Below are 25,993 nucleotides of genomic sequence, written 5' to 3'. Positions count from 1 at the left end.
TCTTTTAGCTATGTGCCTATTCTCCATGCAAACTGTAGTGCACAAAAGGTGAAGGAGGGAGGCTTTTAAACTTTCACATCAGGTCTTAGAAAAAGCATTTTGTTAAGCTGCATTTCATGACCTGACAATAATAGGGCAAATAGCATGACTCCAAATATAGCTTCCATCAAAATTCTGACCTGACAAGAAGATTCCTGTTTGTAACTGATGACCCACTTGGAGACAGAGAATCAATCAAGAACTGAATGGAGTTGCTCCTTAGAATCTGCTGTTCAGCATTTGGCCAGTTTATATCTTTAGCAATTATGAACCTGTCAGTACATCAGCCTTGGTGTGGAGCCTTTAAAAGTACAGAGAATAATTGCTATGTCACCACAAGTCACTCCCAATCCAATCCTGATGCTACTTCAGTAGATGCAGGATGGGACTCAGGAGCTTCAATTTTGAAGACATCAGTAAGTGATTCCAATGGTTATCAACCAGTTTTAATTTTGGTTCTATTACTTGGATGCGTGATTCCTGGCACGTCTTTTGACTTCTATGTATTCTAATTTTTTCATCTGGTTTACATAGACTAATAAAGAGTAAATGAGAATTTTTTTATATTAAAATGTGCACATATAATTTAAAGGTGGTTTTAAACAGTCATTTGGTGCTTGATTTTATTTCTGTCCTTCATAGTGACAGTTACACTCAGGTTTACAGAAGGAGTGTGGTTAGTTATCTTCAGAACTAGGAAAATAATTAACTATTTCCCATCCACAATGCAGTGGAGTGGAAAGCTTCCCCAGGGGTTTCCATCTTATTCTAACTTTCAGTGTTTCATGATGCATAAGTCTGAACAGTTCACTAGAGCACTGTGCTTAAGCACACAGACTAAATTGATGGTGTCTGGGGATTTGTTCATGACCCACCACTCCATGTATTGACTTTCTCAAAATTATTTAGCCACTCCAAGTGCTGAACAGATATTCTATATGTATCATTGGATCCATAGAAATCTCTAGGCAGCCAGGTCTACTGGTTTTGTTATAAGTCAGTGTATTAAAATATCAGTTACATTTATTAATACCCAATAAAACTTACTATTTATTGGTTGCTATGACAGATATGCTCCTTCTTAATATTTTAGATCATTTAATACAGTTGCTGAGGTCCTGGTAGAAGATGAGAGTACTAGTTTTTCTCTCTTGGGTTCCTGCCTGAGCCCCATCTATCCATTCTTCAGTTCTCTGCCCTGCTCTGGAGGCTAATCACTATGGACTGGATCTCCCTGGTTCCCGTGCCCTCTGCTGCTCTTTGGGTTTGGCCCGTGGAAAGTGTCAGTGGGAAATGAGAAGGTTTCCTAGAGCCAGAGCTCTTACCATGCAGCTCCACCATCTTCCCCTCTCCCATCCCATCTCCGACAGCATTTGGTAACCTTTCCCTCCTCTTCTTGCTTTAGATCTAGGGCTTCCTGTTGGTGCTAGTTACTGGGATATTCTTCATGTGTCACTAGCTCCCTAACCATACTCACAGCTCTGTATATGTTCCCTTCACTGATATGTTTGGATAAATGTTTTAGAGTGTGCTGTCAGTTTCCTTCTGAGACTGATGAACAACAAACATTGCCCTTTATTCCAAGTTCTAGCTTTGCATTCTTGTGGGCATGAGGAGGAGGAGATGCTGAGCACATTTCCCCTTCCTAACATTGTCTAAGCGAGTGAGTGGCAGCTACGACAATAGCTTGGAGCACTTTGCCTCGAGAGTCCCTGGAAATGGCTTCTTTTAAAATGGAACCACACAAAAATCTGGAAGTGCCTTGGAGGGTGTCTGGGTGGGATAAGTGGAGAAAGATGGTTAAATGGATCCTTTAGCTCAGTTATATTTTCCATGACACTTGTTTCTTGTGATTTGGCCATCACCAAACACGAAAGAAACTGCAAAGATCCATTTAATGCCATTATGCAGGCATATGTTAACTAGGTCTTGGTTCAGGGAAATATCTGGTCTGTCTCTCTCCTAAATAGCTTTTGTGACATCAGATATGCCTATGCTTATAATATTATGTCAGTGTATTGTTTTAGCATCTTTAAATAATTATTTTTATATACTAATAAAGAATTTTTTTTCCTGCTATGGAATTTAGGAGTGAGTTCTTTGTCATGTAAATTCTAAAATACATCAGGCCAATAATTATGATTAGTCTATTTAATATGCACTTAAACACATGGAATAATGTAATCTTTATGGATGTTTGATTCCTTTCTAAGTATAAATGAGATCTTGAGCTACATTAGTTAATCCGTATGCTGTATGCTTCAGCTCCAGGTGTGGATTTGGGGACATATTCTATTCCAAACTCAGGGTGAACATCTGCCCAGGAAATTTGCAAGTATGAGCATTTCAGCTACAAAGAGGAACAGGAACAACCCAAATAGATAGTTGAGGGGAAAAAATGTTTTTAAGGAACTATAATATAGACAAAGAGGACATAAGATATTTGAGGGAAAAGAGGTGAATTTAAAGTTAATTAGATTAACTAGGAATACTTATGGACAGACTTGACTGTTGTTCTCTACAGTTTGCAAATGCAGAAGCAGCCAGCTCTAACAGAGACATGAGTAATGGGTGTGTAACAGTTACTACTTCTTTCTTTAGAGTGCCCACATAGGTGCCTCAAAGAAAATCGATACTGTATTCTTCGGGCAACAGAAAGCCATAACAGTCTAGGAGCAAGGGAGCAATATGACCTATGCTGTATTTTATTAAAAATTACTTGGCATGGCAAGGAGGATTTGCGGAATTGTAGGCGTTCTGGATGTGGAGATGGAGTAGGGAATGGCTGCAGGGATCCAGGCATGAGGTCATGAGTGCTGGGATGAGGCAGTGTGGACAGAACCAGCAGCACAGACATGAAGGGAGGATCATCTCGGAGCAGAATTAACCAAATCTGAAGCCACATGTGGGGACTTGGGACTGCGGAGAGAAAGAGGCCAAAATATTTCTAGGATCTTTTAGTTTCTAATGTTAGGATGATGGACACTGAAGAAAAGGGAAATTCTGACGAGGAGGTGGGGAGATTGGGGCTCTGGTAAAGATGTTTCAAGTAGCTGAATAGGAGAGTGGACAACACATGTTGAATATAAAACAGCTGGAAATCCAGCTGAGGAATTCGAAAGGGGTTTGGAGGTAGAGATGTCAACCTGAGAATCATATGCCTCAAGGTGACACTTTAAGCTCTAAGTGCTGTTGAAGTCACCACAGAACAGGGTATGATGTAGGAAAAGAAACAAGGTAAGGGTCAGGGTAAAAAAAAAAAAAAAAAAAAAAAGCTTTTGGAGAAATCTTATCATTTGAGGACTTGAGAAGGAGCTGGTGCAAAGAGCTTTCCATTTTAAGCTTTAGAAGTGTTTCCTCATGCATTTCCTAATTTGATCAACAAGATAACCTTGAGAGGGCAAATGCTATTAACCCTGAGGAAAGAATGCCAGGCACTGGAAGTGGTGTGCCTAGGGTTGTTCAGTAAGTGGTAGGCAGAATCCAAACAAAAACCCAGGTCTCTCATCTCTTCGACCACACTGCCTTCATCTTTAAAAGGCAGCTTTTCAAATGTCATGGCCTAGAGCCCTGAAGGGGGGCTGGGGGGAATATCCTAGAGCCCTCTGGGGAACCTTCAAATCTCCCTCAAGAAGCCCTCTCTGATTGGAGGAGGACTGTGGAGGGAGGGGAAGAGAAGGAGACAGAGCTCAGTGCTATTTATGGAGACTAACTCTGATGACACACCAAACTTTACCCTAATATTTCACTAGTATCCGAAGTTCAACCAAAATCAGGGTCAAATAGTCCTTGATGTCATCGATCTTTTTCTAAGACTTATTTCACCTTCTCAGTAAAACTGACATTCTGTGAAAACTTCTCTCCTGTTACCTGAGGAATGGTATTCACTGACCAATAAGAAACAGGGCTGGGTGATGGTGGATTTTCTATACCATTTGTGCCTCTTACGGTACTGTCCCATTCTGAAACAATATATGTGAAGTAGCTTTAAGTCTGCGTGACAGGGTATATCATTCTAGGAGGGCACAGCAGAACCTCCTAAAAGCTGGAAAGAGTTTCTTTGTCTTTTCAGCAACTAACTTAACCAAATGGCCTCTTCAATTTGCAGCAGAAAGAATTTTTGCATATATTGGGACGCCTGAGTGGCTCAGTTGGTTAAGCAGCTGCCTTCGGCTCAGGTCATGATCCCAGCGTCCTGGGATCGAGTCCCACATCAGGCTCCTTGCTCAGCAGGGAGCCTGCTTCTCCCTCTGCCTCTGTCTGCCATTCTGTCTGCCTATGCTCGCTCTCCCTCTCTCTCTCTGATAAATAAATAAAATCTTAAAAAAAAAAAAGAATTTTTGCATATAAACATCATGCATCCCCAAAAGATTTTCAGTAGAATAACTAAACACACACACACACACACACACATAGAATCCTTTAGGTCCCATCCCTGGAAAGCATAAATGCATTTTGAGTTTTACCTGGTTTGCCACATTTTCTTTATTTTGTATCTTATGTAGTCTTAGAATTTATCTTATTCATATTTCTGTGAATAAAAGAAAACTTTTTGAACTTCTACCTTAATTTAGAAATCATCATGGAGAGCAAGTTTGATGTCCATGGAGTTGGAGACCTGAAATATATTCTAATATGTTTAAAAATCAACAAGTCTCTTCCCTGTAGTCATTGAAAACTATACAAGACTCACTCCTAGGTTGAAATAGCCAATTAATTACATAGGAGACCCCATGAAGCAACTGCCGTGTGAATCCAGGCATCCTACAGTTTTCTAAGGCCTGCAAAGCCCTGGATGGAAACAAAGGGCAGGAACATTTACCAAGAGTCACCCCTGGGCTTTGGGGCTTGAAATGCTGCACCAGATTGCCTCCAAACAAAACCCAAGACTGGTGAACTCATGGGGAAAGCATTTTGTTCTTGATTATCCTCTGGGTGTGATTCTACCCCGGGTGTGTCCAAAGAAGCAGAAGAACTAGGAGGTATGTATCACAAGGGGTTTATTATGGGATTTGAGGTTGTGCAGCTGAAGGAGCTGATTTCCCAGGCTATGTGAAGCTGTGTCTGCAGCTAAAGCCTGAAGACTAGAGCCGAAGCAGCAGAGGAGGGCAGATGGTCTTGGAGGTGGGGAAGCAAGGTCAAGATGGAACCTGGAAGGCTGAGCAACAATGCACAAGGATGGTCTGGAACCTTTGTTAGACCAGCTTCACTTCCAAACGTGATGATGGGGGTGTGCTGCCAAAGCTGGCTGCCCTTTATCACAGAGCTCTGTGTACCTGACTGGAAAGCAGGAAATTTGGCAGGAGCTGTAGGAGCTGTGAACCCAGCTGTTGTGTTTCCTAACCAGAAAATCCAGCAAGAAGCAACGCTAGAATGTTGTTCACAGACTTCTTAAGGATAAACCCACCTTGCTGCTCCTTCCCCTGACCTTCCAAATCTCCCTCCGAAGGCTTTCTATGGCCCATGCTGACATGCAGCAAACGGGCTTTTGGGAAATGAAGATAAACCAGGCTGGGACTTACGTGCCATGTCTTGCCCCTTCACTGGAATGCCATCTACTTGTTTCTTATTCACAAACTCATTCTAAAATGCAAGAAAGAGTAGAATTATTGTATGGGAAGTAAATAATTTGCAACTATTTGATAATTCAGCTATTTTATTATTTTTATTGTTAAAATATGGTGTTTCATAGCTGATCTAGCCTTCATACCTCTCTGAATCTGCCTACTGTCATCAAACACTCTGAATAGGCCTGTCTTATTATTCAGGTCACCCTGCCTAACAAATGCATCTTTCCCCTCTCAATACCAGTGTTATGCATTTATTTTTACAGCACAATGCAGAACAATCATAGGAAAAAAAACTAGAAGTGCATAAAATATCTCAGAAATTCCAGTGGCAAAGATTTTATTCAGTTAATCTTCTTTGGATTCAGTTAACTATCATAATTATAGCACTAGCCAAATTATTGCCTTCTGTTTACGTCTTCTGCTACATCTCTATTCTTTTATCTACTTGTTTTTGGTGTGTGTGACCACGTCTTTGACTTTTTAAAAGCAAGATGTACCGAATTAGGTTAATCAGAGGCCTTCGTTCATAAAGTGCTATCATCATTTGTCCAGACTGACTTTCTTTGATTTTACTCATTTAGTTAATTATCTAATAAAATAATTAATAGCCACCAAGCCACCACTTAAACCAAAAATGAAAATATTGTCAATAATATACTTTACCTATGTTCTTCTCTATTTCATCCTCTTGTGTTTCCATTACACATAGCCACTGCCCTGAATTTTGTATGTGGTGTTGCCTTACAAAAGGTATGTGTGTATATATGTATTCTTGCATTTAACATTAATTTCATTTTTTTAATGAAGAATTAACTTCAATAAAATTACACCTATCAATATTTCTTTCTATGGTTATTATTTTTTATTTATTAAAAAAAATCATTTCCTTCTCCACAGACATCAATTTTCACCTAAAAAATTAATGTTCTGCATTTGAAATTCATAATGCATCAGGAAATCACTTTTATGGATTACATTATAAAAATAAAGATAACACGAGAGACACTAAGTTCTGGCAAGGATGAGTTGTAAAGAGTTGAGAGGAATGTAATCAACACACTGCTGACGGCAATGTAAATTGGTCTAACTACTATGGGAACAGTATCGGAGTTCCTCAAAGAATCAAAAATAGATCTACCATATGATCCAGCAATTCTACTTCTGTGTATAGACTCAAAGGAAAGGAAAATAGGATTTCAATGAGATGTATACACTTCCATGTTCCTCAAAGCATTATTCACAACAGCTAAGATATGGAAACAACCCAAGTGTCGACCAGTGGATGAATGGATAAAAAGAGAGGTATATATACACAAAGGAATATTATTCATCCCAAAGAAAGGAAGATAGCCCCCTTTTTGAGAAAACATGGAAGAAGCGTGAGCACATTATGCTAAGTGAAATAAACTGTCAGACAGAGAAAAGACAAGTACTATATGGTATTACTTACATGTGGAATCCAAAAAAGTTAAACCAATAATAAAAAAAAGAGATAAAATGGTGGTTACTGGGGGATGGGGATAAGGGCATTAGTGATGATTCTAAGCATACAAACTTGAAACAACTAGTAAATAAGTCATGGAGAACTAATGCACAGTAAAATGAATATAGACAATAATATTGTAGCAAATTATGCAATGTGATGAACACTGCTACATCAGCAATTATGTTACAATATATAAATGTATCAAAGTAAAAAAATATGCTTCAGCTTCATTTGTTTTATACTTTATTTTTTTAAAGGTTTATTTATCCATTTGAGAGAGAGAGAGAGAGAGAGAAGCAGATTCCCCGCTGAGCAGGGAGCACTTTGCAGGGCTTGATCACATGATCTTGAGATCACAACCTAAGCTGAAACCAAGAGTCCAAAACTCAACTGACTGAGCCATCCAGCTGCCCCTCAGCTTCACTGATTACATAGTTTCTCCTTTCCCTACTAATATATTATGTCATATTTTTCATTTCTGAGTTATATATATGCACGTCTCTTTGGGTATCTGTCCTATTGCACTGTTCAGTTTGTCTATACCCGTACGAGTCACAAAGTCTAATCACTACAGTTTCATAATAAGTTTTGTAAAACTGAAATAGAAATTTGTTCCTCCTCCTCCATTTTCTCCTTTAAGAGTGTCTAAGCTAATTTGAGCCTTTTGTATTTCAGTACAGATGAATCAGTTTTTCAAGTTCCATTCCCCCACAAAAAGTGATTTTTTTTTTTTTTACTAGATCACATTGATTCTCATGTCAATTTGGAGATCTTTAAAATCTTGATGCACTTGAGTTTTTTTAAATCCATGAATGGGAGCTACTACTTCACTTGTTTAGATCTTTTTAATAATGTTCAGGAAAAGAATTATAATTTTCTGCATATAGGTATTTCATATCTTCTGTTCAACATTAAGTATTTATAATTTTAGATAGTGATATTTGTTTTAAGAATCATGCTTTTAAATAAAATTACATGTTCAGGTTGTTTGTTACTGGCACCCAGAAATGCAAAAACTCATTCTATGCCTTCCTTTCTTACTGAATTCTCATTATTTATAGTGTTCATATTGTTCTATTAGTTTATCTATGGATTTACACACAGAAAATTATAGCATTTACTTCTATGGCCTTATTGGATTGGTTAGAACTTCCTGTGAGATGTTGACTGTAACTGGTAATAGTTGCCATTCTCTTTTTTATTACTGATTATAAAGGAAGTGCTTCTGATATTTTCTTATGTAGAATGAGGTTTATTCTAAGTTTTCTGCAGATACATACTATCAGGTTAACAAAATTCTCTTAGCTTACTAACTTCTTTTTGAATTAAGAATAGGTATTGTATTTTTTAAAGATCTTTTTGCTCCATTTATTTAAAGGAACATATTTTTTCCTTTACTTTTTTAATAGTTTGAATAATATTTATAGACTTTCTAAAAACCACCTTTTTATGCATAAAGTAATTTCAACCTAGGTATCATGTATTTTCCTTTTATGTGCTGTTGAATTCTATCTGTAAATATTTTGTTTAGGATTTTTGCACCTCTATGAATGAGAAACTAGGTACTATAATATTCTTTCTCAAGAAACCTTAACTTTTTGTACCAAGGTTAAAATGACCTTGTGCAATCAGCCAGGGATTCTTTTCTCATTCTTTGTTCTCCAGAAAATTTACTCAAACATAGAGTATGTTCTTGAAACATTTGGTAGAACTTACCTATAAAACTTTTGGAGCCTTAATTTTCTATCTGTAAGTATGTTTCATTACTGGTTCAACTTTTTAATAGTTGTAGGAATATTTACATTTTTATTTCTTCTTTTCCCCCCTTTTTCAGGTTTTTTCATTATTTAAAAATTTAAATTCAGTTAATTAACATATAATGTATTATTGGTTTCAGAGGTAGAGGTCAGGGACTTATCAGTCTTATATAACACACAGTGTTCAGTACATCATGTGCCTGCCTTAATGTCCATCACCCAGTTACCCCATAATCCCACCCCTCTTGCCTCCGCAACCTTCAGTATGTTTCCTATGATTAAGAGTCTCTTATAGTTTGTCACCCTCTCTGGTTTCGTCTTACTTTTTCCTCTCTTTCCCTATAGCCCTGTCTTTTTTTTCTTTTTTCTTTTCTTAAATTCCACAGATCAGGGAGATCATATGATAATTGTCTTTCTCTGACTGACTTATTTTGTTTAGCATAATCCCTCTAGTTTCTTCCACATTGTTGTAAATGGCAAAATTTCATTTTTTTGATGGCTGCATAGTATTCTGATATATATATATAGATATATATATATATATATATATATATATATATATATATATCTATATATATATATCAATAGTTTGGCTATTGTAGGCACTGCTGCTATAAATATTGGAGTGCAGGTATTCCTTTGGGTCATAACATTTTATCTTTGGGGCAAACACCCAGTAGTGCAATCGCTGGGTTGAAGAGTAACTCTATTTTCAACTTTTTGAGGAACCTCCATGCTGTTTTCCAGAGTTTCTGCACCAGCTTGTATTCCCACCAACAGTGTAGGAGGGTTCCCCTTTCTCTTCATCCTTGCCAACATCTGTTGTTTCCTAACTTGTTAATTTTAGCCATTTGGATGTCTTCTTTGAAGAAATGTCTATATATTTCTTTTGCCCATTTCTTGATTTGATTACTTGTTCTTTGGTTGCTGAGTTTGGTAAGTTCTTTATAGATTTTGGATACTAGCCCTTTACCTGATATGTCATTTGAGAATATCTTCTCTCATTCTGTCAGTTGTCTTTTGATTTTGTTGATGGTTTCCTTTGCTATGCAAAAGCTTTTGATCTTGATGAAGTCCCAATAGTTCATTTTTGCCCTTGTTTCCCTTGCCTTTGACAATGTTTTAGGAAGAAATTGCTACAGCTGAGGTTGAAGAGGTTGCTGCCTGTGTTCTCCTCAAGGATTTTGATGGATTCCTGTCTCACATTGAGGTCTTTCATCTGTCTTGAGTCTATTTATGTGTGTGGTGTAAGGAAATGGTCCAGTTATTTCTTCTTGAAATTCTCTTGACAAGTTGTAATTTTTCAAGATTTTTTTGTCTTGGTTAAATTTTATAACTTACTGGCATGGAACTGTTGATGATCTTGTATATTTTAAATCTTGCCCCATCTTTTGTCATATCTCCTTTACTATCCAGTATGTTATTTATTTATGACTTTATTTCTATCCCTTCCTCCTTTCTGATCAATCTCACAGAAAGTTTACTTAGAATAAAACTCAGCTTTCTTGTTGCTTCATATTGTTCCTTTATATTCTATTTCAATGATACCTGCTCATATCTATATTATATCTTTCTTCTTGCTGTCCTTGGGTATATTCTGCTCTTCCTATTATAACTTTTAATGTTGGAAAAAATTCATGACTTTTCAATCTTTTTTCTTTTGTAATAAAATCATTCAAAGTTAAAGAGATCTTAAAATGCTGCTTTTTTGGTTACCTACAAGTCTTAACAAGTAGACTTTGGGTTGCCCTTCAGTTTTAGGTTTTTGTTAACACCCACTAACATTCCTTCTTTGACCTGTGCATTAAATAGAAATGTGTTTTCCAACTTCTCAATATTCTTCATTTGCCTTTCTGTTATTACTTCTTAATTGCCCTTCATCAGAGAGCTGTTCTGTGGGATACCTATTCTTTGAAATGTGTTAAGACTTGCTTTATGGCCTTGTTCACAGTACAAAAAAATATTCTGTATGTCCTTGAGCAGGACAAGTATTTTCTAACTCTTGGATGCTGTTCTGTACAGAATTATTAGATCAAGCTTGTCAGATGTCTTCTATCTTTTATTTTTATTGATTTTTTTTCCTGCTTGCTACCAATAATAATTGAGAGAGCTGTTTTGTAATTTCTCATTATGTTGATTGAGTTGTCGAAATTTAAGTGGTTTGAACAGTTTTTACTGTCTACAATTTAAGGCTATTTTGTGAGAGCTGTCTTATTTAGACTGGTCATATTTTCCCAGTGAATTAAGCCTTTTATCATGTATAGCATTCACTAGATCCCAGTGATTCTCTTCATTCTTAAAAGATATTTGGTCTATGAATAATATACCCACTCCAGCTTACTTTTGTTTATTATTGGCTTAATGTATCTTTCTTTCTTTTTTTATTTGACAGAGAGAGAGATCACAAGTAGGCAGAGAGGCAGGTGGGGGGTTGGGGTGGGGTGGGGTGGATGCAAGCTCCCTGCTGAGCAGAGAGGCCTATGCAGGACTTCATCCCAGGACCCCAGGATCATGACCTGAGCTGAAGGCAGAGGCTTTAATCCACTGAGCCACCCAGGTGCCCCTTAATGTATCTTTCTTATCTTTACACTTTGTCCTGGTAGTTTCCTTACTCTTTAGGAACATTTCCTATAAATAACACCTAACTGGATTAAAAATAACCCTATTTGATAATCTTTTACTTAGTGAGTATGTTTTATATATGCTATGCTTTATATATTGTATTTCTAGAGATGGTTATATCATTGGTCATTTTTTATTTATACTTATTGCAATTATTGGAAAACCTGGATTTTTTAATGCCATCTTACATTTCAATTTTTGTTTGTTTTGCTCTTCCAAGGTTCCTATCTCCTTTGAAGCATTCATTTTTAAAATTAGATACTTCAGTTTCATATTTTACTTAAAAAATTTTCTTCAAATGTTGATAATTCTCATTTTACCTCTCCATTTAAAAAATTCCAACCTTTCTATTTTCATTTCTAAAAGTCCATATGAGTGTGTTTTGTGTGTGTTTACTTGGAAGGTTTCCCGTTATTTGCTCATTTTTGTAACTGTATCTTTTATTTCTTTTACTGTAGGATATATAGCCATTCTATATGCTGTGTCTGACAATTGCCGTATTTGCATTCCTTGCAGGCTGGACATAGAAGTCGTTTTTTCCTTCTGCTGACTCTCCCTCCCAGGGGCTTGCCTTCCTGTGTTTCTGATAGTCTTGGTCAACCTATTGAACTTATTCTGAGGTAGTTCTTAAGAATACTTGGGGGGGGGGGGGTTGTTTCCTTCTTTGCAGGTAGCTAGTATGTTCCTCTCTAGTAAATTCCAGTTTAGATCAGGAGTGCTAGATTCTAATTCTCCAACTCCTAGCTCTTCCAGGGTTCATTATCAGATAGTAGTGTTGTGATAGTGGTCCACCCCAGGGCAACACCAGACCTCTGAGATTCCTGGTGCTCCCATTACCATGACTCCCAGCTGTTCCAACTTCCCCTTGCTGTGACTTTAGCATCCTGTGCTCACTATTTAGCTTTGGGTCTCCTATCTTTGGTTTTTAGATGCTCTACTTCAGGTTAACTTCCTCCAAAGTCTTGGTTCCTAGCACCCAGGAGCAGGCATTAAGTACTCTGGACCCCACTCACAGTAGTTTGTTCATTCCAGGCAGAGCAGGGTTTCCTGGAGACCTTTCTTATATTGTGAGATGGCAATGATTGCTGAAAGTCTATCCTACTCAGCGTCCCTTGAACACCTATTCACTCATGATACTGAAAGCAGAAGTGTCTGGGGGAGTCTCCCTTTCTGTGAGCCCTTACCCTTCACAACAGAAGCCATTGAACACAATGACCCCCTTTTCTTGAGACGAGGAAGCAGGCAAACACTAGAGTCCCCTAAGAAAACAAATCCAAGCCAATCTCTGAAGAGGAAGTTAGAGGCACAAGGAATCAGAAGCCTTGTGGAATGGGTAGCATACATGGTAGCAGAAATCTCCAGGACTCATAGATAACAGTGCCAGGGACATAAAGAATATATCCAACAACTGAGGGCAATTATATCAGGGGAATAAACTGGGAGCCTCTGCTGGGAGGTTCTGTAATGTATTTTGGTCATGGTTTCTGAGTGTGTAGCTTTTGTGTTCTCCTCTAGACTCTCTAAGAAATCCTTATGCAACCTAACACTCTTTCATAAATGTCATTTTTAGAGCTGGTTTCTGTTTTTTACAACTAAGGCCCTTTCAGAGATACAATAATGTAATACCTGTTTAGACCCTCTGCTCCAGCAATGATACAACAAAATAATGGCTAGATTCATACTGGGCATTTCCTTTACCTTGAAGCCATCTGGACATTTTTCTTAAGATAAAGAATGAGGGAAGGACTGGCCAAAGGAAATAGAAAGTGCCATTCAGAGAGATGAATATCCATCGATAATGACCTTCTCTTTTCCTCCTTTATCTCAAGAATACACTATAATAATTATGATATTTAAAAGTTTTCTGTGGGGGCACCTGGGTGGGTCAGTCAGTTAAGGGTCCAACTCTGGGTTTCTGCTCAGGTCATGATCTAGCCTCTCACTGGCTCCGTGCTCAGTGGGGTGTCTGCTTGAAGATTCTCTCCCTCTGCCCCTCCCCACCACTTACATGTGCACTCTCTCTCTCCCTCAGATAAATAAATATACCTTTAAAAATTAAAAAATAAGAGTTTTCTATGATAATTATCTTAATGGAGTGAAAGAGTAATTGTACAGACTAGTAGTAGACCATGTACCTAGTTGACACCAGGAAGCTGAAAATTAATTTCAATGATATGGTATATATTTCCACCTTAATGCCTAATGACAAAAAATTAACTCCTTGTAACAATAAACATTTGGGATTAGTCAAATATTAAGTTTTAAAATAACTATTTGAGAATCAGAAAACGTTCAACTGGTTATTTTCAAAATTGTTTTGATTATATTATATGTGCTTTATCCTTTGTTTTATATTATTATATATAATATTTTAATTTGTTTGTATTATTACATTATTATTTTTCTTTACAAACTTGAAAGGGTCCTAGAAAGTATTTGATGAACCCCATCCCTACTTTGGACTCAGAAAGGTCAAATGACTGGCTCCAATGTCAACATTCGGAGCCTCAAGGTATCATCAGCAATCCCACCTAACTTATTGTCTTCTAACTAAAAAACCCCAGCATGTTTATATTTATTTTGTTTCCATTTCTCAAATGAACTGTTCCCATTTAAAAACAAATAATATAAACTAGTAATTTAAAAAATCATCATGAGAACAAGGGAAGAATTGTACAAGGCCGATCAGCTCACTTATACTTTTATTCATCTTGCCTAATAATCTTCTTAATTGTGGAAAAACTTTAAATGATTTTAATTTATATTGTTCCTCAGAGTACCACCTATTGATTCTGCAGTCTCTCCTTTCTCAGAAGCCATTGAACATCAGTCAGGCTTGTTGGGTCACACACACAGATAGAAAAGTGATGTTCATTTGCTCATAATACCTGTGTTCCAGCCAATCCCACAGAATTGAGACAAAGCTAAAAAAAAAAAAAAAAAATTTGTTCTCTAAAATTTCAAAAAATCCAGTGGTACCTAGTTCAGTAAACATTTCATTTGATAGTCTAAAGCACTGAAAGTTTTACTGAAGAGCTTTATAAAATTGTATAAAAGACAAGAGTTATGGGGGTGCCTGGGTGGTTTAGTGGGTTAAAGCCTCTGCCTTCGGCTCAGGTCATGATCCCAGAGTCCTGGGATTGAGCCCCGCATCGGGCTCTTTTCTACTCAGGGAGCCTCCTTCCTCCTCTCTCTCTGCCTGTTTCTCTGCTTACTTGTGATCTCCGTCTGTCAAATAAATAAATAAAATCTTTAAAAAAAATAAAAGACAAGAGTTACGGATTATTGAGTGACCTCTATCTGTTTTGAGTACAGTGATTACAAGTGTAATATAACAAGATATTGTAATTCTGAACATTTTCTATTTTACCGGAAAGAATTAGTTAAGTAAAATAATACTGCACATAAAACTATAGCAAAGTATGTTTAATTTTGTGAAGAAAATTATGTTTTAAGGCTATTTTGCTTATTAGTTGCTTAAGGGTGACACTTCCAATTTTAATTGCATTTTAAATATATTTTAAAACTTCAAGAAAAACACTTAATGAATTCTAATTCTTGTTGTATACCTGGAAATAATAAAATTATTTTATAAATTATTTTTTAAAATATGGACCACTTTCTCTTAAAGTTATGTATTATGCAGATGACTAAATAATATATTCTGAAAATTTAATTTCTTTTTTTTTTAAAGATTTTATTTATTTATTTGACAGACAGAGATCACAAGTAGACAGAGAAGCAGGCAGAGGGAGAGGAGGAAGCAGGCTCCCTGCTGAGCAGAGAGCCCAATGTGGGGCTCGATCCCAAGACCCTGGGATCATGACCTGAGCCGAAGGCAGAGGCTTTAACCCACTGAGCCACCCAGGCGCCCCTGAAAATTCAATTTCTAACAGAATTATGTGAATCAGGTTTTATTCTCTTTTATAGTTCTCCCCCTTTTAAAAAAATTTTATTTTATTTTATTTTTTTTTTAGTTCTCCCCCTTTTTTGAGCCTCTTACTAAATTTGGGCAAAAGTTTTGATTGGATGTTAAGCTCTCTTTAAAAACTATTTCTTAAAAGATTTATTTGAGAGAGACAGAACGTGTGCATGCAGATGGGAAGTGGTGTGGGTGGTGGGGAAGATGGGGGAGGTGAGAGAGATGGGGTAGGTGGGGGAGATGGGAGAGGTGAGGGAGGTGAGCAGAAAGTGAAGACTCCCTACTCAGGGTGGGGAGCCTGATGTGGGGCTTGATCACAGGACCCTGAGATCATGACCTCTGCCAAAGGCAGATGCTTAACTGATTGAGCCACCCAGGCACCGCACCTTTAACAACTATTTTTCAGTAAGGTTACTATATTAAGAGTAAGCAGGAATTATCCAAACCCACAAATACAATATACAGAACTAAACTTCCAAATTTTCAAATGTCATAAGATTTCTTGTTTTCCACTCTTGGGTTTTTCATCAATATAGAATTAAATGTCTATACTGCTTAGAGTAATCTGTACTTTCAATGCCATTCTGATCAAAATTCCACCGGCATCTTTCAGAGAGCTGGAGCAAACAATCCTAAAATTTGTATGGAATCAAAAGAGAACCCGAGTTGCTAAGGAAATGTTGAAAAAGAAAAACAAAACTGGGGACATCACATTGCCCAGTTTGAAGCTTTACTACAAAGTTGTGATCTTCAAGACAGCACAGTCCTGGCATTAAAAACAGACCCATAGGCCAGTGGAACAGAGTAGAGAGCCCAGATATGGACCCTCAACTCTATGGTGAAATAATCTTTGACAAAGCAGGAAAAAATATACAGTGGAAAAAAGACAGTATCTTCAATAAATGGTGCTGGGAAAATTGGACAGCTATGTGTAGAAGAACAAAACTCAACCATTCTCTTACACCATCCACAAAGATAAACTCGAAATGGATAAAAGACTGCAACATAAGGTGGGAATCCATCAGAATCCTAGAGGAGAACAGGCAGTAGCCTCTTTGACATCGGCCACAGCAATTTTGAGATATGTCTCCAAAGGCAAAGGAAACAAAAGCAAAAATGAATTTTGGGGACTTCATCAAGATCAAAAGCTTCTGCACAGCAAAGGAAACAGTCAACAAAACAATGAGACAACCCATGGAATGGAAGAAGATATTTGCAATTGACAATACAGACAAAGGGCTGATATCCAGGATCTATAAAGAACTCCTCAAACTCAACACACACAAAACAGATGAACATGTCAAAAAATGGGCAGAAGACAAGAACAGACACTTCTCCAATGAAGACATACATATTGGCTAACAGATACATGAAAAAATGTTCATCATCACTAGCCATCAGGGAGATTCATATAAAAACCACATTGAGATACCACTTAACACCAGTTAGAATGGCCAAAATTAACAAGACAAGAAACAACGTATATTGGAGAGGATGTGGAGAAAGGGGAATCCTCTTACACTGTTGGTGGGAATGTAAGTTGGTGCAGCCACTTTGGAGAATAGTGTGGAGATTCCTTAAGAAATTAAAAATAGAGCTTCCCTATGACCTTGCAATTGCACTATTGGGTATTTACCCCAAACATACAGATGTAGTGAAAAGAAGGGCCATCTGTACCCCAATGTTCATAGCACCAATGGCCACGGTCACCAAACTGTGGAAAGAACCAAAATGCCCTTCAACAGACGAATGGATAAGGAAGATGTGGTTCATATATACAACGAAATATTATGCCTCCATCAGAAAGGATGAATACCCAACTTTTGTGTCAACATGGATGGGACTGGAAGAGATTATGCTGAGTGAAATAAGTCAGGCAGACAGAGTCAATGATCATATGGTTTGGCTTTTTTGTGGAGCATAAGAAATAACATGGAGGACATGGGGAGATGGAGAGGAGAAGGGAGTTGGGGAAATTGGAGGGGAAGATGAACCATGAGAAACTGTGGACTCTGAAGAACAATGTGAGGGTTTTGGAGGGGCAGGGGGTGGGAGGTTGGGTGAGCCTGGTAGTGGGTATTATGGAGGGCACATATTGCAAGGAGCACTGGGTATGGTGCATAAACAATGAATTCTGGAACACTGAAAAAAATTATAAAAATAAATAAAAATAAAAAAAAATAGAATTATTTTATTATTTAACAGTATAAATTTTCCTGGACTTCTTTCACAGAAATAATATTGTTTTAGGTTTTGAGGCTTCCATTATTTTCCAGTAATTTAATAAGGAACAATGCTTCACATGAGATCAGTGGAGTTTGTTTTAAAAAAATGAAAATATCTTCATATATAATTATCAAAAAAAATTTATTGTGGGACGTTTTGGAAGAAGAAGGCAGGTTTTTTTTTTTTTAAGATTTTATTTATTTATTTGACAGAGAGAGATCACAAGTAGGCAGAGAGGCAGGCAGAGAGAGAGAGAGGAGGAAACAGGCTCCCTGCTGAGCAGAGAGCCCGATGTGGGACTCGATCCCAGGACCCTGAGATCATGACCTGAGCCGAAGGCAGCGGCTTAACCCACTGAGCCACCCAGGCGCCCAAGAAGAAGGCAGGTTTAAAGAATAATATAAAATCTCTAGTTTTGCCACTAAAAAATAAAAATAACCATAGTTCATGCTTGTTTTCTTTCTAATATTTATGTTATATATGAAAAAAATATATGTATATTCCTATATATCCTCTAATACTATTATGGTCATATGAATATATATAAATATACATATATACATTTCCATCTATACTACTAGGATTGCATATATATTTCTGGAATTTTTGCACTTAACCTATACTTTCAGCATTCATATTATTAAATTTTATTGAAGCAGGATTTCAGGGGTTGCAATGAATTCTGGACTACCATTATTTCACAATTTATTTGGTCATTTTTTTTTTTTTTTGACAGATAGAGATCACAAGTATGCAGAGAGGCAGACAGAGACATAGAGGAGGAAGCAGGCTCCCTGCTGAGCAGAGAGCCTGATGTGAGGCTCAGTCCCAGGACCCTGAGATCATGACCTGAGCTGAAGGCAGAGGCTTAACCCACTGAGCCACCCAGGTGCCCCTTATTTGGTCATTTTCTTATTGTTGGACATTTATGTCTTCAATTTGCGACTCTTTGAAGTCACACTGTGATGGATAGCTTTGCCCATTCTTAAAATTTCCCGAACAAGAAATCAGTGAAGCAAAGCATATGAATCATTTAAAGACTGTTGATACATTGCTAAATTGCTACTGAGAAAGGTTTACCTTGTAACATAGCATGTTGCTATTAGGGTAGCTCCCATGACACGCTAGACAGGTGAGACAAGGGACCAAAACGTCACAAACATACCTCCTTATTGTTGATGAATTATTCTTTTTGGTCTTGATATGTCCCATGAATGGGCTGGTTCATCCCCAAGTAGAGGCAAGAGCTTTCCATACCTAGCTTGCAGAAAGAATAAAAACACTTATTTAGGGAGAAAAAGATCCCATTTCAACCACAGTAAATGTTATATGAATATGTGGCATTATAAGTCTTCCTATTTTTCTTGTTGGTATTTCAATGTGTGTTTCTCAGCAGAGTACAGACTTCACAAAACTTTATTTTCTCTATTTCGTTGGGGGAGTGGCAGTAACACACAATACTGAAGATCAACTAAATGTATGAAATTATGTCCAGATTCCAAGTTGTGGCTTCTGAGATCTTATTTTGCTAGGCCCACAGAGAGGGTTAATTACTAATAAGTAAATATATTGGCAATAAATAATGAGAAACACATGCAACATAGCAACAAAGGGAACATAGATTTTTTTAGTGGGCTGTTTTCAATAAAATCTTATAATCTCGTTCTGTATGTTTTTGATAAGTTTGCCTAAGATGAAAACATGTATTCAGCACTACTGACATCAGACTTTTGAAACACAGCTGCAGGCATGGTATTGTTTATAATTTCAATGAAACCTAAAATACATTTCCTTTCTGTTAAGGAAGATGTTGAGTGACAAGGGTAGGTTGGGATTTCACTCTTCAGCTGCCCAGATTTCTCTGGGTTCTCTCAAGATTGCCAGATAAACTGCGAGTGTGTGTGAGTGTGGGTGTATGTGTGTGTGAGGAAGGGAAACAGGAATTCCTTTCGGAAGAGTGACAATCAGTCTTGGCCTAACACTAGTTCAGGGCAGATGTTCCTAGCAGAAATCTGTGGAAGAAGATTATCAACACTGTCTGGTTGCCAGAAATCAGGCTCGCATTTCTTTCTGCCTTATTTTCAAAACGCAGATCCTGTTTAAGAAGAAAAGGAACAACACCCCGACTCCCAACTTCTCTCAACTCCTCTTCCTCCCACCCTATCACTTAGTGAAGAGAAACATAAACCACCTTATTTTTATTATGCCCAAAGTTTTCATTTAGGTGAACTGAGTCTATTTTAAATCTACTATAATATCTTCACAACCATATTTTAGAAATCTAATCAAAACTCTGAAAGGTAAGGGATGCCCCAAGATTCCTTCAGATTTCCATACTATGACTAGATATTTAGTCCTGATCTAACAGACATGAAAATTCCTTATAATAAAAGTTCTTTTATTTATGGTTGGCCTCCTCATGGTTAATTTTGGTTTTATATTATATACCTGTAGATCTTAAAATTAACAATATGCTGGTGTGGGCATGGGTTTCACTCTGTGATGAGTCCTTCTTTTTGAAAGATGTATTTTTCTAATAAACCATCTCCCTGCCTCCACAATCCTGGAATTGAAGTTACTTTGCTGTAAGAATGGGTAACTTTATGCAGACTACATACTTTGGTTTTTATGACTTTATGGAAAAAAATCATTAAAATTCATTTTCTGTTGCATGTATTTTTGATCTATGGAAGGATTTAATCTATATATCTACAGCTCCAGTAAACATATACCTCCTTTTCTACACAGGGGAGGAGCAAGGACCTTGATATTACAGTGCAGTTTACTAAAACAAATATGCATTTTGTTTTTCTATTGTTAAATCACCTCATTGTTTGAAAATTTAGACTGTCAGTTTATATCCTACTATAAAAATTTTCAAGAAATTTGCAAGAAAATGTTTTGCTTCCCTTTTGAGCCACGAGGAAAATGATGGTATTCTCGGTAGAATAACAGTAGTTTTACAGAAGAGCTCAGAACAGAATTCTAATGCATCACTAACTTCTTTTTCATAGCCTTTTTTTTTTTTTTTTTATTGCAACTCTCACTATATTGTGAACACATTTATACTCATTTTGGCAAATACGCTTCAGCTGTATTTCTGTCCATCCTGTGGAATTAAGTTAAAGTTTCAGGATTCTCGAAGAAGGAAAAGTAGGAGTTGTCTTTAGGATAATATGTGAAAAAGATTATTTATTAAAAAAGCAAAAACAAAAACAAAAAAATCCACCCAACTTGACAGCATTCTGGCCTTAACATTATGTAGCATTTTGAGGCATTGGACTTCATCAAAGGTAGAAGCATGTTGTTTTCTAATGCTCTTAAGAGAGACGTGAGGGTATGATAGTTTCAGAAATGGAAATGGGCTGTCTCTCTCTCAGATTTTCCATGTGTTGCTTCCACCCATGAGCCAGCAACAATGTCTGCTGATTTCCCATTGGAGGAGTAATGAGAGGTAACAACATGTGTGTAAGACAGTGGTGAATCTTCTATGGCTTATAAACCTTGACACCGCAGCCATATGCTTCAGAGCAAAGAAGACTTTCTCTTCTGTGCATTTGGATTATTGTGCACCATATACTGTGAATCTAAATAAAACACCTTCCAAACCTTAGTAAGAAATAAAGCCCAGACTTTCAGTAAGAAATGGTCTCTATCTGTATTTTCCCCAGGTCTTGACTCTAAGTTGATCTTGATCTTTACTTGAATATGAATCAATGAAAGAATCAACCAATCAAATAACAATCAACCATGGCTACACTAATCACTTTCTTTTTGTTTCTTTGGCCAGTTAGTTGATTAAAAAGGAGAAAATGCTTATATGATGAGAAATTAGTATAAGAAAGGATGGAAAATGTATGAAATATGTTTTAAGGTGATAATTACATATAGTTAAGCTACCTTTGGAAATTGCCATAAATTAATCATAGAGAAGTTATAAGTATTAAAATCACATTAAATGAAGAAAGGTGCTTAAAAGTATGAAGCAAGAGGGAACAAGAGGGGAAGATTGCTATTCTTCATGTGTTCAGGGGTTAGAATGGCCAACTGAATGCCTCACAATATTAACATAATTTATTTCAAAAATGATTTTCTCACAGCATGTACACCTGAGTTTGTGTAAATGAAATGTGTGCATAGTTTCTTTTTAATTATATCAGCATATCTTTCAGCACTGTTTCTCAAATCCTCCAGCTCTGAATTCAGAACCATGCATTCTAGATTGTAGCTTACCTCTAATTATTTCATTTGGTTAATTTTCTTTTTTCATCTAGATTATAAATTACTTTTAAGAAAAGTCTGTGTCCTATGTTTCTGTATCACCTAATGTTGGGCCCCCCGTAGGTAGTTTCTGCCCCCAAAATGCTGTTTTATGGTCAGATTAACCCTCAAATATTTGGTGGCATTCAAAAGATCTACTATTAAATAAGGAAATAGGGGCATCTGCATGGCTCAGTTGGTTTGGCAACTGCCTTTGGCTTGGGTCATTATCCCTGGGTTCTGGGATCGAGTTCTGCATTGGTCTCCCTGCTTGCTGGAGAGTCTGCTTCTCCCTCTGACCTCTCCACTCTCATGCTCGCTCTCTCTCACTCTCTCTCTCTCAAGTAAATAAATAAAATCTTAAAAAAAAAAGAAGGAAATACATTTTATTTGTCTTTTAGATACCTTCTGCTTTATAGGGATTCCATTTTCTATTATTCACTTTTCTCTCTCTTTCCTGTCATCCCGCACTCTTCAAATCCCATAATCTCAGTTTTAGAGATTCATTCACTCAACAGATAAGTATTAAGTGGCTTCCAAGTGTTTGGAACTGTGCAAAGCAATGGATGGAGAGACACAGTTAATTACTTTTTATTCTTTCCAACACATGTAATTGTTAAACAAAGGTCAGAGAAGCGTCCTTTTGCTTCTTATTTTAGACCTGTAGTATTCACGGAAAATGAATTAAAGCTTCTCTGAGATTCCATCGATATAGATCTAAATGCCTATGGGAAAATCAGAGGTCATCATTGCACCTTTGATCACTGTGTGGGTGGGTAGAGACAGGAGGGTGGAAGTTGTTATGAGACATCCGCATCCACAAGAATGGAGAGTTGCCAAAAGCTTAACTGGGTTCCCGCAGAGGCCAAGGTGAGCAGGAAACAGGTTGCAGGAGTGACGCAGGGGAAGCCTGGTGGAGCTGCTAAACTCCCTCACTTGACACAGAGCTGCAGAATTAATAGCCAACACCATCAAGAGAGAGTTTTAATGACCTTGAGAGGCCCTCATAAGGTTAATGAGCTTCTACTTTCCAGATTGGAACTGCCCTTAATGAACAGAATTGCCACCCACCCTAACAGGCTAAGGGTAGTAGAGGGTTGGTCCAGGAGAGTTTGAAGTTAAGCCAACAAAACTTCTGTTTTTTCTAATGACTGGCATTTTCAGCTATGAGGTGTGATTTTGGACATGCAAATACTTTGCAAATGAACAGATTTCACTATCAGGCTGCCCCATAAACCGATATTTTTTAAATCCATTGCTTAGAATTTTAAGGGGACATGCAATATTTATCTGTGTGTGACTCACCAGATTTGCTTTCTTTGGACTGGGAGAACCTAGAATTGAGAGGAAATGGAGAGAAAGGAGTGGGGAGGGGAGGGCGGGGGAGTAAAAAATGGACAGGAAGGGTAGCTGCAGAGATGTAAAAAAGACCAAGTGTGACAGTACAAGTTTAGTAAGAAAATCCATGTCAAGAACAATTTAATGGGATGCTGTCTAAGATAGAAGTGGCATTTTGACTTCCCTGGGCATCTGTAAAATGTGAAATAGATGATTTTGTTATTAAGAATATTGTGATTTCAAGATTCCTTTAAAGTTAAAAGTCTTGGAGGGCACCTTGGTGGCTCAGGTGGTTAAGCATCTGCCTTTGGCTCTGGTCATGATCTCAGGTTCCTGGGATCTGTGTGGATTTCAAACTCTCATGGAAGGCCAGAGACATTGTCAAGGAAAAACATCTTCCCTGAACACAACACCAACCAATATGCTCAACCAAACAGTCGCTGTGGTTAGCATGGTTTAATTCAAATGACACACATCTTTGCCAAATCTTGGCCAGACACCAATACTACAAGTTCCATGCTTTAATCTTTGCATTTAAAAAGCATGTAACACTAATTGTCATTGATGTCTACTGAGGGTTTATTTCACTTGAGAACCTCAGATCATGGGATGTTTTTTATTACTGTTATGTTTATTTTAGTGACTTCAATAAATAAAATGAAGGATGAGAGAACTTATGGGATTGTTAAGCTTTCATTTACCTTCTTTCATTCATTTACTCATTTAGTCATTCATCGAGTATCTTAATTCACTATATAAAACTCAGTAAGGGACCAATCTAGGCAGACTGCATAAAGTCTGAAGCGTGTAGGAGACTCTGCATTTAATCAAATCATCACTAACTTGAGAAGCATCTACTGAAGAATCTTGGTCCCTATTTGGAGCATGGGTGATTCTTACATTTCTATGCCTGCACTTTATCAGAAGATGGCAAGTTTTGCTTAAGAACTATTTCATTTCCATTTTTCAGAAATTGACTCATTTGTAAATAGAAGAGCCTCTCTTGGTACTTAAAGTAATGCCATTTATTGATATGTTTTGAATAGGAGACAGTAGCCTGCCTATATCAATAATTCTGATACCATTAAACAACTTGAATAAAACTACCCAAATCAGTTGAACTTGGGGCATGAATTTTTTCCCCCTTGGGACAGTCAAAGTCTGCAATTCTGTGACTATGTTAAAATATTCTGAATGCCCTAATTACCACATAGCAACCCATACATTGATTGGGTTGTATCATTAGACGACTCTCCCCAATTTCAGTTTTGAAATCTTGAGCTACTTATAAAACATTTCCAGACCTGAATAGAAACATCTCTTGCTGAAGTAGGTGGACTCTAAAGCACAGAGTTCTAGATATGAGAAATTATGTTCCTTTAAAAAAAAACTCTGCGATCACTTTTCCCTTTATATGACATTCTAATGTCATTTATTCTTCCATTCCCTTTTGTTCTTTCTTGGTGCTGTGTGACTAATGCAATTCAGATGGGCTTGTAGCCATGGAAACTATAGAAGGCAGAAATATAAGTCTATTCACTTGGGGGCATCTTTCTCATCAGCCATACCTGTCAGTTTCTTGGTTACTGATATGCTGAAATATACTTTATTAGAAATTTAAAATGGAAATTGTGATTATTTTTTATTTTTATCAACTTCCTGCTTCATTTTTAAAAATGGAAAATAGTGGTGTTTTATGAATTATTAATGTCCCATGTTGCCTTGGGGTTCCTAAGGAGAAAGTGTCATATTCAGAGATAAATTCAGGTGGTGATATTCATGAAAATATTGAAAAACTGTACAAACCATCTCCAATAGGTATGTATTTGTTGAAACATTTGCTCCTGGGATACAGAGCTGACTTGAGAATATTTCATTCAATAAACACTCTATGTAAATTAAAGCACTCTCAAAAACATTCATGTGCAGGAGATCATTATCTTTAATGGCATTTGATAAAAAGAAATTCGCTACCAATCACTTTAAGAAAATGTTTTATCTTTCATGGAAACAAAAGGTGTACATATCAGATAGGAACTATTCTATTCTTATTCCATTTTAATTAGTCTCTCCTCCCATCTTGTCCAATGACTTGGCTGCCTTTCTAAATGAACGTTGTTGTTCATTTCCATGAAAATTTCGTTTGGTTTTCTGGTCCTTTTTCTTTTTTTTCTTTTTACTTTAATCTACGATTCCTTTCATTGCTTTGATTTCTAGTTCACAGACTTACAGAATATTGGAACTGGAAGGTTCTCATAAAGGATCCAATTCAACACATGCATTTTACAGAGGAGACAAAGAGCTCCAGCCTCAAATGTAACAGCCTCCTCCGCATTTCCTCTTTGATCACAGGCAAGTCAAACGTCTTATGTCCCAGAATGAACTCTTATATTCCCCCCAAACCTGCTCCTCCCACCCTGTTTCCAATCAAATAAATGTCATGAACATATACTCAATTGCTCAGGCCAAAAATCCTGAGGCCATTCATGACTCTTGTTTTTCCCTCTAAGTCTGACATCAAATCCATCAGCTGGTCTAAATTCCTGTCTCAGCTCCAGACATGGATGCCATCTTTAAAGACACCATCCCTGATTCCCAACCCCCAAGCCAATCCATGTCTTCATTAGCTCTTGTTTTTCTCTGTGGAGCTCTTCACCATCTGAAATTGGCACTCGTTATTGATTGGCTGAATCAGGGTCACCACACTGTAATGTAAACTCCTTGAGGGCAGTGACTCTGCCTACCCTGTTGATCGCTGTATCACTAACTGCAG

The 25,993-nt window shown here is 37.2% G+C and overlaps 1 long non-coding RNA gene across 1 annotated transcript in view; it reads right to left on the bottom strand.

The window, feature by feature from the left end:
- LOC131832255 (uncharacterized) overlaps window positions 1–25,993 on the bottom strand; it is a 94,297-nt gene that overhangs the window by 10,752 nt on the left and 57,552 nt on the right. The window contains exon 2 of the long non-coding RNA XR_009353965.1: window positions 18,788–18,879. This is a non-coding gene — a long non-coding RNA (uncharacterized LOC131832255). The remainder of the gene's footprint in view (window positions 1–18,787; window positions 18,880–25,993) is intronic.

The sequence above is a fragment of the Mustela lutreola genome, chromosome 5 (assembly GCF_030435805.1).
Source record: "Mustela lutreola isolate mMusLut2 chromosome 5, mMusLut2.pri, whole genome shotgun sequence".
NCBI lineage: Eukaryota > Metazoa > Chordata > Mammalia > Carnivora > Mustelidae > Mustela > Mustela lutreola.
This window is presented reverse-complemented; position numbering and strand designations above follow the sequence as displayed.